The sequence below is a fragment of the Scophthalmus maximus genome, chromosome 1, assembly GCF_022379125.1.
Source record: "Scophthalmus maximus strain ysfricsl-2021 chromosome 1, ASM2237912v1, whole genome shotgun sequence".
In the NCBI taxonomy this organism is placed as follows: Eukaryota; Metazoa; Chordata; class Actinopteri; order Pleuronectiformes; family Scophthalmidae; genus Scophthalmus; species Scophthalmus maximus.
The window spans coordinates 22419863-22435088 of NC_061515.1; positions in this window are offsets into that span (position 1 = coordinate 22419863).

Below are 15226 nucleotides of genomic sequence, written 5' to 3' on the forward strand. Positions count from 1 at the left end.
ATGGGAATTTTTAATGTCTGCATACTCGATGACATCCCGGCAACTCCTGCTGAAGACATGAGATGATCGACAGCTCCAGCACAGAGACTAAATGGACCTTGTGGTGAGATTTTTTTCCTTAAGGAACCTTAACTTTTGAATCTATTCCAGTTGTATTTTCTGTTTCATCACTATGGATATGTTTAATAGTAAAAGTACTATGTTCATGTCATGATGGAGGTGGCGTCCAGGAGGATTTAGTTTCCTATCAAGTGTTGTGAACTGTAAAAACCCCGGGTCAGGTTGCACCCAGTCTAAACATCCTCGCCCAGAATTGGCTCTCACAAGGATAGAAGTACACGAGCGCACGCACTAAATTTCATCCCTGCAAACCTGGTGGAAAACATCCTCTTTTTTTCGCCCCACTGAAAGGTCACTGTGAGATTTGAATGACAGCTTTAAGTCCTGCGCTCATATTACAATCTGCAGCAGCGGCGGCGTCTGCGTCCGCCGAACGCCTTTACTTCCCTGGGAAAGGCCGGGAGTACGGGGAGGCAATTAACTGTAATGAATAATGGGACAAATCTGGCTGCCATATGACCACTGATGCTCTTCTTTTAGTCTCCCTGGAGAATTTGGGACAGTGATGCCAGCCACATACTGTAGAGGTGTCTGCCTGCACACTAATTGAAAAGTGAGAGGGTGATGGTGGGGGGGGGGTGTTTGCTTGAGAGGGAGGGGTCTTCTTCCCCTCCTTAGTTTAAAGGGAAATTCTGATCTCAATCAAATTCGTCTACTTTTGTGTTTGAGCGTCTGTTGAGGTCCAGATCATGCTGCAACAAGGATTTTCTATAGAAATATCGAAGCCTGGATTTGTATATATTTCTGTATGTTCCATCATATTACTGTTGTAGTGTAATAGTAGAATCTCTAAAATCTTTGTTTTCACAGCTTATTCTTGGTTTATGTTCGATTCCACGGTCTTTTTAGGGGAATGACTTGGGCCAAAAGTCTCCAGTAACACAGAGTAGTTGGGCTTGAGTCTGACAGGCGATATCCAGGGTTAAAAAAAGACATTATTCAGGTGAGTGTATTTATATTTTTATTAAATAGGATCTTCCTTGTTCTGGAGTATGACAGCATGGACAGAGACTGAAAATACCCGAAACAATAAAAGAATAAGTAACATTGATTGGCTGCTGAAAAAGGTTTAAAGTCATGACATTGCGTCATATTTTAGTACAGTTTTTCTTCCTCCAGTACATGTTATCTGAGCAGCAACACACCAGAATCAACCACGGAAACCAAGCAATTGTAATTTTTGTCTGTTTGGAAACACAGGGTCCTTGATGTCATATTGAAGTAGACAAATGCAGGGCCTCAAATTTCTTGCAGCTGAGTATACATTTTTTTTAGGGCTATAAGGATGACTTCATTCCACCTGCATGTCGCCATGCCCAGTGTTATGCAATGATTCAAAAAAGCATGTTGTACACAAACATTTTCAATATGATTTATTATAGGCAGATGATTTGGGTAGAGGCTCACCGACTAATCCAGCTGTGGCTTGCATGCGTTTAGGCGTGCTGGCATCTTCCCGGGGCATGAGCTTGAGTGCCACGAGTTAGTAATTAGAAAGAAAGTCTAGTGGAAAGTGGAAATTAGTGGAAATTATCAGCCAACTCGCCAGTTTTCATAAACAAGTCACTTAATAATCATGTTGTGATGAGTTTTAATTAGAATTGTGAGTGCGAGCACTGGGAGTTGAGAGCCCCACAACGACTCTGGAAAAAAACAACCTTTGCTTAATAATTATGGTAAACAAGCAGGTGATTAACTGAAGGCTCGAGAAATGAATCACATCGACCTCTCGCAAAGATGGAAGAGGGCGGGAAAGGGAACTGCTCAGGTAGGAACAACTAATTTGATAGGCGTATTTGGTGTTATGTGCCTTTAAGACTGTATCGCAAGTGAATGCCATTCAATAATAAGCTTGTGCATGCATAGCACACAGTGTGAAAGAATGCATGGTGAACCCTGAAATGATCTCTAATGTACGAGGTCAAATAATGGCTCGGTTCCCACTGGGCCACTCTAGAGATTGCTCTGGTCGAACAAAACTCCATTCTGCGAGGTGTCCTGACATTTACCTGGGTCATTCACAGCTATCGGTGTGAAGACAGGAAGCTCTTTCAAGCTGCATTTCAATGAACACCTGCCAATCAACCCAAACAAGGTGGGTGTCTCGAGTTGTCATTCTTCCTTTAACCCCCGAATGAATCCAAAAAGAGGATTGTTAACACAAATGCGGTGAAGATTCCCTTTTTAATGTAAAACAAGTCCATTGCCCAGGTGAAGTTTCAAAGCTCTCGGAGAGGAACCAAGAAAAGGTAAGACATGGTAGCCTGGGGTGCTGAAAGACTCCCAGGGGCTCTTGAAGTGAAGTCCAACGCTAAGAATAAAGACTGAATAGTACTAAAGGAGACTGTCTGACAAAGAGGATGGAACACTAAACCTTTGCAGTTTTCAGACAACCAAAAGAAAGACCAAAAAAACTGGCTCAATTCTTTCGTTTGTAAGGTTTAAGGTCCAACACCCTGATGAAAGATTGGAAAGTATTTAAAAAAGCCAACATACATTTGTAACATAACATTTTTGAATTGTCAGAAAAAATGTCACAATACTGAATACACCGTTGAAGTCCAATACCGAATGCGAGTCATATTGAGGACATAAATTCAATAAGTGGCTGAAATTTGTAACTTATTGGAATAATGCACATTGAGGACGTGTCAATGGATTTTTTATTTAACCTTCTTCAAACTGGCCCATCACTCAGTCAAATTATAAAACTGTTAATATATGAACAGAAAATAGATTAATAACTTCTGCTGTATTGTGTCATGTCTTGGGGAAAACGTGTAAGCAGAAGAAACCCAAACCTGTTAATCTAGATATATATTACATAAACAAAAAAAACCCCTGTGGACTAAACCTCACTTAGTACATTCCGATGTGATTTTTACATTTCTTGTAAAAAATATATGTCAATGTTAAATCGAAATGTTAAAGTGTTAAACTTGACATGATGAGTCAAGACAAATGAACTTTATACTCTCATGTTTGTCATTTAGAAACTAAAGTACGTCCAGTTGCCATAGACTTGCAACGTATTGATATGTAACTTGTTGAACAAAACTCTGAATCTTAAACTTTGACTTGTAAAAGATATTCATACACATGTAACCTCAATTTGAGGTACCAGGAGTAAAACAACACTTAAAAAATGTGATGTTGTATGCTGAACTTTTCACTCAGACAATATTCACAAACCTGTGTTCTGAGGAAAGTGTTTCTTTTCCCTGGGACTTTAAATTCAGGTTACATTTATATGAATATATATATATTTTTAAATACAAATTTCAATGCACAATTTCAGATTTTTGTTCCACAAGTTGTCACATCGAGTCGACAAGTGCTTTGCTGGAGCATGATGTTTTGATGCAAACACACCAACAATGAAAATACAGTGGTGTCAAACACACAAAGTCTTAGTAAATGTGTTGGTTATGCCCAGCAGCCCGCCCAGCCATGCAAATCAAATTTTATTTTTGCATTTTTTTTGTTTTTTAGGGGCATTTTGATAATAACATCATGTCACTTTGAAATCAAATTTTAGCTACTTATTGTTTTCTGTCCCATAACCCTTTGTTATTATCTCTCTGGGGGGCCGGGGGGGAGACACGGCCCCACATCCCCAACCCTCACCATTACTGTCACAGTGAGGCCCTGGTGTTGAACCGCCAGGACCATTTCTCGTAGCACTTTTAACTCTTCACAATTCCCAGTTTCTCATAAGAGTCGAACTCTCAACCTCAGAGTCTTCTATCCAACTAAGCTACAGTTGTCTGACAGTCAGGCTGAAGCACGAGTAGCAAACACATGGACCAGGTGTTCCCCTTCAAACACATGTGAACAGTGAAAAAGCAGCACCGACACATTCAAAGTTGAAGATGTACTCACCAAATATTTGCTCTGCGTTCGCCGGCTCCATGTGGAAGTGACGACTGGCAAACAGGAAGTGGAGGATTCCAATGGAAGGTATAGAGGAAAAAAGGGGGCGGCTACTTGCAATGTACCAAGGATGAGTCGTCGAACTTGAAAATGTACAGAGTCTCAATAGATTTGAACTTTTGATCTCAGACACATCAGCCCATCATCTTACAGCCTGAGCTAATTGGTTTGACACGTGGCAGACATTTCTTTCTTGCATTTGGTGTTGAACTTCAAATTCCAGTCTTCATAGTATAATGTGAAGGTTATTGGAAGTGAACCTTCACTTGCAAAGGTTCAGAACCAACACTTAACTGTCTGAGCTATTTGATCAACTGTCAACAGCCTCCATTTCCTTCAGTTATTGAGTGTTCACTTTGGGGCATTGACTTCAAAATTCTCCAAACCGGCTGAGGATTGAACCAACAATCTCAAAATGTCAAGTCTGTGATCAACCTTGCCAAGCTACTCAGCCAGACATTGAAAAAAAAATGTGGAACTTCTACTTCTACTGCTTCAAAAAAATCTCATGCTCAAACAACTCTGATGAAACGTGATGTCTTTCATCTGGGTGTTGTGACTGCAGACACTGACTGAGCTTTGACTGGCTCGAGCAGTCCCAACACTCATGAAAGACATGATGTTATCAGAGTGGCTTGAGCTTAAGCTTTTTGTGACGCAGTACAAGTAGAAGTTCCAAAAAAAATATGAAAGTGTGGCTGCGTAGCTCCGTGAGATAGATGTCAGATTTGAAGTTTTGAGATTGTTGGTTCAATCCCCAGTTTTTTTGAGAAATTTGAAGTCAATTACCCAAAGTAAACAGTCAATATTCAATATTTAACCCACACATCATAGCTGAGTGAAGATGTTGAACATGAACTTTGCAGCACTGTTTTCATTTATATAAATCCTATTAAACCCAAACAAGTTGATAGGAAACTTTAGCAGCCCGTCCCCTTGAAAGCAGATAGCAAGTTAAAGGTGAAGAACTGGACCAAAGCTTTCCCTGAAAGATGGTGGTGCAGTGGGAAGACTTTTGGCTCACATGCGAAAGGTTGACAGATCAAGACCCGGCTGGGACATTATTGTGATATGATTCAAACAAAACATATGTTTAAACTTAATTCTGAGTGAAGATGTTGAACAGAAACTTTGTAACAGTGTTTCATTTACATAAATCCTACAAAACACAGAGAAGTTGACTGAAATCTTTAGCAGTTTGTCTTCTGGAAAGCCGAAAGCAAATTAAATGTGAAAAAACTGGGCCTGTGTTTGTTGAGTAGAACGGTGGTGCAGTGGAAAGATTTTAGACTCTTGTGCCAATGGTTGTCAGATCGAGGCCTGGCTCCTTTTGGGATTCAAACGAAACATACATTTAAAATTATTTCTGAGTGAAGATGTTGAACATGAACTTTGTAGCAGTGTTTTCATTTACATGAATCCTACAAAACACAATTTACTTGACTGAAAGCTTTAGCAGTTTGTCCTCTCAAAAGCCGACAGAAAATTAAATCTGAAAAAACGGCACCTTTTTCTGAGTAAGACGATAGTACAGTGGTAAGATTTTGGCCTCTTCTGCAAAAGGTCCATGGTTCAACTCCTGCCTACAACGATTTTACAATTTGCCCTCCTGAATGTCTGATGTTCATGATGACAAACAGGACCAACATCAGTGTGAAAGATGGTGGTCGAGCGGTAAGACGCGAGGCCCTGGTGCGAGAGACCCAGGGTTCAAGGCTGAGGCTAAGAGCGGACACATTCAAACACGGACCTGGAATTTCCTCAAGTACACGGCATTAGAGGAAAGCAGGAGAAAATGGTCCATGCGCCATTCCTGTCAATGGATAGAGGGAAGCAGGAGAAAATGCTCCATGCGGTGAATGTGAAGAGAGATTCACTGGAGAGGTTCCCCTGAGTGGACAGTTGAGAGGCCACAACTCAGTGCCACATTGGATACACTGGTTAGCATGGTAACAGTGCGCTGTCCGATGAAGGATAATAAAATATGAAGTCTAAAAAACTCAAAATAAAAAAAATATTTGAAAATACAAATATAAAATAATAATTAATAAATGCATAAAATAAAAGTAATCATTCATTAAGAAATACATAATTACAAATAAAGTTTTATGGAAAAATACAAAAAAATGAAAAAGATCAGTTAAAAAAACACAAACCCCCCCAAAAAGCCATTTTTAGCCAAAATCCGTAAAAATTTAAACATCTATCCTATATCACTGCTTTGTCTTGAACAGGGATTGAACTATCAACCTTTCACCACTGACACACTGCCTTTACCACTGCACCACCAGTCTATATACTTAAAATTGGTTTTACTTCTATTTAACAAATGACCTGAGGTGACCCAATTAAAAAAAAAAATAGAAAAATACACTTAAAAGTACATTACAAGACATGGACAGACACTGATCTGCATATGCTTAAAGGCACAAATTAAAAATATATATGTCATATTACAAGCCATTACTTTCTCAGGTACATTTTTTTCTTGTTTTTAAAAAATCTGTTTAAGGTTCCGGCATTTTAGGGTTAGTATCATTCCGCTCAAATTATGGTAAAGATATTGAAAAGGAAAATGAAAAGCAGGACAAGTGTATAACGGATCATCTGAATAGGAAATTTAAGAATCATAGGTGGATGGATGGAGTGGACTCACTGGTAAAGACGGATGAACTGCGAATGAGGGTTGATGGGGTCCGTAGATCATGTGCATGATACACGGGTAAAAGTCTTAGAGACAATCAATAAGGGACTAAAAGTTTACTTTAAGATCTGCAGTTTTTATGCTATGTTTTATTATGCCGTTTTTCCACATTTAATGCTATACTATACTATGTTGTTTTTTCACATTTTATGCCATACTATAGTGTCGTTTTTTTCAGCTTTTATTCTATGCCATTTCTTGCAGTTTTTAACCATTACTATACAATGCCGTTTCATGCATTACTATACTATGTTGTTTTTTGCACTTTTTATGCCATACTATGCCATTTCTTGCAGTATTTATGGCATATTATATTATGCTGTTTTTATGCCTTACGATACGATGTCGTTTTTTTGCCATACTATACTATGCCGTTTTTATGCCATATGTTATGCTATGTCGTTGTTTCACATTATATGCCATACTATATACTGTCCTTTTTTGCAGTTTTCATGCCATACGATACTATGTCGTTGTTTCACATTTTATGCCATACAACACTATGCGGTTTTATGCCTTACTATATACTATGTCATTTATTTTGTATTTATTTTTTACAAGTGAAAGTTTAAAGAGTAAGTTCACACATCAAGTCTACAAGCGCCTGCATTTTACAACATATTTACCTTCACACAAATCTCACATTTGGATCTCACAGGTTCAGGCATAACAACATGAGAAAAGACAAAATATTAAGAGTAGAATTCGAGTAGAACAAAACCAGCATCTCAGACAAGTACACATAGGAGGAGCAGGACTAAACTGGTTACATATCAATAGGTTTCAAATCAATGGCAACTGCACGTGCTTTAGTTTCTAGACGACAAAAGTGAGAATCCAAAGTTCATTTGTCTTGACTCATCGTGTCAAGTAAAACACTTTGTGATCCGACTTCTTACTGCACCAGACACAAGTGTATCCATTGACCGGTATATTTACTGTGTTACTGTACAGTTTCATGTATCTGTACTTTACTTAAGGAGATTTGTTTTCTACTCTACTACATTTTTATCATTCATTACATTACATGTTTATTTTTCTATATCATTTTGCCAAAATCCCTCAAAGGTCAGCTGGATTAGTCCACTGATCCAACAACAGCAGACAGGTAACACATTCATTCATAACAGTCTCAGTGTTGCTGCTAGCCTCGTGTTACTTTCAACACTTTAAATATAATTAAAAGCAAATAATGACTTATTGTGCAAGTGTTTCTTTTATTTGCGTAAACTTCAGTCTGTGTGTTTGTATCTGACTTCCTCCATCACTGTCAACACAACTTGCCATCGCTGAACAACTAGCAGCAGGTGTGTTTAGCTCCTGATGCTAGTCAGGCTGAAGCACAAGTAGCAAACACATGGACCAGGTGTTCCCCTTCAAACACATGTGAACAGTGAAAAAGCAGCACCGACACATTCAAAGTTGAAGATGTACTCACCAAATATTTGTTCTGCGTTCGCCAGCTCCATGCGGAAGTGACTACTGGCAAACAGGAAGTGGAGGATTCCAATGGAAGGTATAGAGGAAAAAAGGGGGCGGCTACTTGCAATGTACCAAGAATGAGTCCACAGGGGTGAAGTTAAACCATTTAACTGTCCAAACAACCAGCAACATTTAGTTTATTCTGCTATATTATCATATTTCGATCATTTTTCCGTTACACATTTCAAAGTCAGCTGTTAATACCATTGACCACTAGGGGGAGCTAAATGAGGATTAAATGTGATCACAGTGACTGGTTAACACTCACACACCATACACACAGTAGAAAACATAAGAAAGGCAAAATTATACAAATATGAGGAACAAATGTAAAGAAGGCACCTATTCGTGAAAGTGTGTGTGGGGTTAGACATTTAAAACAGTTTCCACCTTGGACTTCGAGATATTGTGATGGCTAATTTCACCTGACCATTTATAGACCAAACAATTTGAGAAAATTCCCAAATAATAAACAATAAAAATAGAGATTTAATCACTGTCCCAAGATATTTCTACGTTTTTAATAAGAGCCTTAAAAACAATTGTATATCAGATCAATATATATTACAAAATCTCGGGAGGAGCCTGAATACTTCACAGGAACAACATGTACATTACATTGGTGATTTCAAAGAAAAGAAATGAGTCAAAACATATGCTCAAAATGTAAAACTTTCATTTGTGAACCAATGGAATGAACAGCAATCCATCTGGGCCTTCTATTATAAAGAACACTAACATGGACAAGGGGAAGAAAACAACAAAAAGGCCAACAGCACTCTGCGGTGAACAAAGACAGAGGCTCACTGAACTCAACATTGATAGACCTGTGAGTTTCTTTTCACAAAAGTTTAATTCACATCAATTGAATTATTCAGTCATTGAAAAGGAGGCCCTTGCTTTGGTCTGGGCTTCACATCATTTCGATGTCTATTTTGTTTCTGGTCTTGCTGCTGTGATAGTCTATACAGACCATAACCCACTGACCTTCCTTAACTCTTTGAAGTGTCCTAAACAAAGGTTAGTTCGTTGGTCCTTGTTCTTGCAGTCATATACTCTTGACATACGTCACATTAGAGGGAAGGACAATGTCATGGCGTTGTCCAGAGCCCCCTGCTAGTGATGTTGCATTGATTAACTCTCTAACGTGTTTCCTCCCTTCTTCCTCTCTTCCTCATCTGCTTCATAGGATCCTGTTGCTGAGGTTGGATGAGAAGCAGGTGGTGCTGGGCGCAGACAGTTTGGTTGTGCAATATGTTTCATGGGTAGTAGGAGCAAGATAATTGTGCTTTTAGGATACGAATATGAATGTTGTATAGTCTAGTGATTAGCTGTACATCGTTTTGAAAATGTTAAACTTACTCTTGTTCCCTTAGGAACCCTGTTCCTATGGAGGGGGGTGTGACGGCCCTGTGGCTGTCATCGTGGTTCCGTATGCTCTTCTCTTCCCTCTGTCGAAGCAGGTGATACCTGGTGGGAGGAGCTGAGACCAATCAGCACATGAAAAGGCTCACCAGTCTGCTCATGGCCCTCTCCTGCTCCACACACATTGGTCCTTTGTTAGACATTTGGCTTTCTGGTTTCTTTATTTCACACCATACAACACCCACCTCACCATACCTTCCCCTTCATCCCCTCACCTACACTACTGATTAACTGACTGCCACTTACAATGAAATTTTGATTTTGGTTAAATTATGTTTTTTGTAATAAATGATTGTTATTTTTCCCATTGATCCACGTGTGTGTCTCCGTGTTCGTTGTAGCCAAGACCTTGCACAGCTCCATTGTGGAAGGTTCGGGGGCTGTAGACATGTCAACATGAGCTTTCCCCTCCAGTGAAGCCGCCCAGTGTTGTGATGCGTCTTCGAGTGACTGCAGACACTGACTGAGCTTTGACTCGCTCAAGCTGTTAGATGATGGACAGGACGATCTGAGGAAGGGTTACAAAGTTTGAGACTTTTCGTGGGGAAGAAGAAGTAGAAAGAAAGGGAAAAAAAAATCTTGAACGTCGGCTGAGTAGCTCAGCGAGGTAGATATCGCAGATGTAGATTTGAGATTGTTGGTTCAATCCCCAGCTTGACTACAAAAATTTGAAGATTATGACCCATAGCATATGGTCAATATTGAAAGAAAGTAGAATGTTGGTTCTAAAACTTGGAAGTGTGTGTTTAATCTTGACTGTTTACTTTAAGTGTCAGTTCAGGAAAGTGGCAAATAGGAGCAACGACCTTTAAAATGTGCATGTTCTCAGTAGTTTAGTAGTTTATGGCCATGACCTGAAACCTGAAAGTACCTGCTTCAAGTCCTCTACTTATCTATCTTTCTGCAAAAAAATTCTATAGATCCTTTAAAAGTTTCTATCTAGTTGCAAGCACTGCCATTTCAACTTATTTTTAAGTGAAGATGTTGAACAGAAGCCTTGTCACAGTGTTTTCATTTACATGAATCCACAAAACACAAACAGGTTCACTGAAAACTTTAGGAGAAAATGTATTTAAATTGTGTACATTTCATAATTAAATCCATCAATGTGGTGTACTCATTTAGGAGGCTTTATGCTCTTTATGCTGTAAAACATTGTGTGCTGTAGTTTTTGATGGCTAATTTTCACCTGAGCATTTATAGACCAAATGATTTCAGAAAATATGCAACTAATCAATAGTAAAACTAGAAAATGAATCACTGTCACAAGATATTTCTGAGGATCTGAGGATGTAGGTTCTAATCTTGCATCTGTCAGAGAAACTTTAAGTCTTATGAACAATGCAAACAATCAGAAATTCAGAGTAGAACCTCAGAAGTGTCTGTCCAAGTAGCTCACTCGGTTAAATATCTGATTGAGGTGTGGAAGTTCAACTCAGAGAAGGAAGTTCAAATCTAGCAGCTGACAGACAAAATGAAGGTCTTCAGATTGATGCACACAGTCCTAGAGTGGGTGGGCAGCTTGAATCATCAGGCAGAAGCGCTCACCTGGTTAAATAGCTGCATGCAAATCCTGACATGAGTTTGATTCTTGCACGAGTTCAAATCTTGCACGCGTCGCATATCTAATGCCAACAGAGTAAGCATCTGAGAAAACAATATACTTCTCTGTCTAGATGGCTAAATGTGCAGTCAAATTTAAAAACATTTTTCTAAGTTCACATTCAAAGTGCGGGTTGACCTACAACAAATGTTCCCTGACATGCAGCAAATGTTCCCTGACATGCAGCACGTCGGGTGGTGTAGTGGGTTCGTTCATGGCCTCTGGTGTGGTCGTGTCCCATTCAAAGTGGTATTGAATCCTGCAGACCCTTGAAAGTTGCTGATGGTTCATTGGGATGATGGTGTAGGGAGGTGGCCCCAACAGCCCCTGAATGCTAATCCTGGCAGGTGAGTTTGATTCTTGCACACAAGTTTAAATTTTGCATGAGTCGCAAATCTAATGCGTCTGAGAGAACACTATGCCTCTCTGTCTAGACGACAAATGGTGCGGACGCGCAAGCTCAAACATTTTCAGGAAATATTCTAGGTCCACATTCAAAGTGCGGGTTGATGTACAACAAACGTTCCCTGAAGTGAGTGTGTCGGGTGGCGTGGTGGGTTGGTTCACGGCATCAGGCGGTGTCCTATTCAAAGTGGTATCGAATCCCGCTCGGTAAAAAGAGTGAGGGACCCCGGAAAAGATTGATGATGGTGTGTATATGAACATGATGGTGTGTATGTGAACATGATGGTGTATATGACCATGATGTGATATTGTATGCAGATGAAGGTCATGAAGTCGGGGGCGGCCCCAAGAGGTTGCAGATGAAGAGTGATGGTCATAGGTAAGTAGGGGGTTATACATAGGAGACAAAGAGAAGTAGGGGGTTATACTAAACTTTTATCTGCAAACAACAATGCTAAAATTGAACTACAGTCCCGCTCGGCATTGTACAAAACAACAGTTAAGTATATGACGTGATGAGTCACATCAACTACTGAACTGTTGCTTTGTACAATTTTTATGTACAAAGATCTGAAAAAAAGGAGAAAAAAAGGTTAGTAAAAAGTTCCTAAGCAGACAACACAATTTTAAGATTCTATTATTAGAATACTTTTACTTCCCTTTGCATAAAGACGTCTTGTGAAGAAAAAAATAAATAATTTTGGATGTATGCCAAGACAAACTTTTTCTTCACAAAGTTTGGACAGAAAGGGAAGTAACAGAACAAAGTTACTCAACATACTTACACCTTGATCAAAAAGTTCAACTACTACCCTACATTTTTAACATTCATATTGGTCTGTGGACGTCGTCATGGCAATATACTTAACTGTTGCTTAGTACAATGTACATAGATCTGAAAAAAAGCAGAGAAAAAAGTTACAAAGCAGACAAAACAATTTTTTAGAAGCTACTATTATAATACTTTTACTTGCCTCTGTATAGAGAGATAATGACAAAGGGTTATGGGACAGGAAACAATAAGTAGCTAAAATTTTATTGCAAAGTGACATGATGCTATTATCAAAATGCCCCTAAAAAATAAAAAGAATTGCAAAAAAATGTTTTGTATTGCATGGCTGGGTGGGCTGCTGGGCATACTCAACAAATTAATGAAGACTTTGTGTTTGACATCACTGTATTTTCATTGTTAGTGTGTTTCCCTCAAAACATCATGCTCCAGCAAATCTATCAAGGTATAAATGCTGCAAAATGCAAGCACTTGTAGACTTGATGAGTTAACTTGTAGAACAAAAATCTGAACTTGTGCATTGAAATTTTTACTTGTAAAATTTGAAGTTCCATGGGAAAAAAACACAGTTGAGTGGTTGTTGAAAAAAAATGTGAATTGACAATATGTTGAAATATTCACTCACCTTTGTTCTGTCTTCTGAATTCAGTTTTTTTTCTTTTTTCTTCTGTGACTTCACATTCAGAACACAGGTGTGTGTGAATATTCTCTGAGAGAAAATTTCAACATACAACATCACAGTTTGGAATCTAAAGTCAATTGGTCTTGACTCGTCATGTTAAGTAAGACACTGACATTAACATTTAGATTTTATCATTGTATGTTTACAAGAAATGTAAATAGCACAAGTATTGCTTTTAATCTGGTCAAAAGTGAAGAGCAAGTTCATTTGTATGGACTCATCTTGTCAAGTAAAACACCTTTAACATTTAGATTTAACGTTGACACTTTTTACAAGAAATGTAAATATCACAAATTTGTAGATCTGGTCAAAAGTGACTCTTAAAATGTCAAATCACTTTTATATATGTTGTTTGTTCCTAAATGGGGTGACATATTGCTGTTTATTTCAGCTTGTGCCACTTTACAATTGGTGCCACTTATGAACCGTGTACAATCAGCAAACAAATCAAACAGGTTTTCCCCTTAAAACACATGTGAGCAGTGAAAAAGCACTGACAGATTAAATACACAGACATTCTAATAAATGTCTTGATAGTTTTAAGATGCAGTCACCAAATGTTTGTTTCGTGTGTGCCGGCTCCTGGTGGCTCCTTGATCCATGCTGCGTGCGGAAGAGACGACTGACAAACAGGAAGTGGGTGATTCCAAATGAATTTATAGCGGGGACTTGGAATGTACTAACTTTATATTATCAGATTTGACAATTCAGGATAAGAAGATGTTCTTCTTCTGGTTACACATGTTTTATCTTTGTGTCCAAGACATGACAGTACAGCAGTGTTGACACGTCCTCCACGTGTATTTCAGCCACTGAGTGTTTACCTGGACTTCAACATTCTCCAGAGCTCCTGGGGATCAAACCCAAGACCTCAAAACGCCAGACTTGTTCTGAACAACTCAACCAGTCACAGACAAGGTCTATTTCCTTGAATACTGAGGTCTTAAATCTGATTGTTACACATATAAATCCTTCACCTCAATATATTCAAATTATGTTTCTCAAACAGCCTGAGCGATTCTTTCATTTTATCTTTCAGACTCTGTTGAGCCTTCACTTGAGGCTTTGGGCTTCAGAAAAGACTTTGAGCTTCAGACAGATTGGATTAATGTCCGCATTATCACTCATACCTTCAGTTCTATTTCTTCAGGATTGTGACTCTTTCCTTCAGATGTCAGCCTTGACAATGATCAAGGATTTGAACCCGGCCAAGTGGTTCTATTACTGAGGTTTTATTCAGATCCATAAATGTACCTGAGGTCGTTGACAATTTTGACGAGTGCTGTCTCTGTACTGTGATCGGAGCGGAAACCCAACTGGTATGTTTCAAAGCTATTTGTCAGTGTTCATATGATCATAATAGTCCTCTTGTAATTGGTGTGGATAATTGACACTAAATCTGAAAAGCGGTACATTGTTTGGTTGGTCTGTAAACTGTCATACGCGATATAGGAGGGCTGCTAAAAAATAACGGAGTGGTATTCAAATGACGAGTAGCAGAGGATTTATGTGGAACCACCTTTTTTTTGTTTAATCTTTCCCGGAGGAGTATCAAAAATTGGAGTTTGGTGGTGAGGCTTCAGTGAGTGTAGCTGGTTCATCAGTGTTGAGTTAAAAAAACAAACACATAGTCAATATTGTTTTTAATAATTGATAAGAAATGTTCTATTTTAAAAGAGATCTAACATTTAAAAATGCCATACTCAGGGTCCCATGGGTAAAATGTTCTTGAGGGGTGGATTAGCAGAGGATGCTTTATGTACAGTATGCATGTGGATCTCAGACTATCCAGATTCACGTAATGAGTTTTTTTGGTGTAAAGTTTTTACTTTCAGTCTTTATTTATATGCAGTTCTATACCATGACATTTACCTGACATTTGTATGCCTTGCTATGCAATGACATTTTGAACGTCTATACTAAACTATCCTATCCTATCCTGCATTCCTGCTGTTTGACTACTTCAATGAAAAACTTCATGGCAGTACTATGGAGTCAACGTGTTTTTTGGACAGGACACATGGTCGCATTTTGCCAACCTGCCATGCTCCTGGTTTCTCACCCATCACCGCGTAATGACTT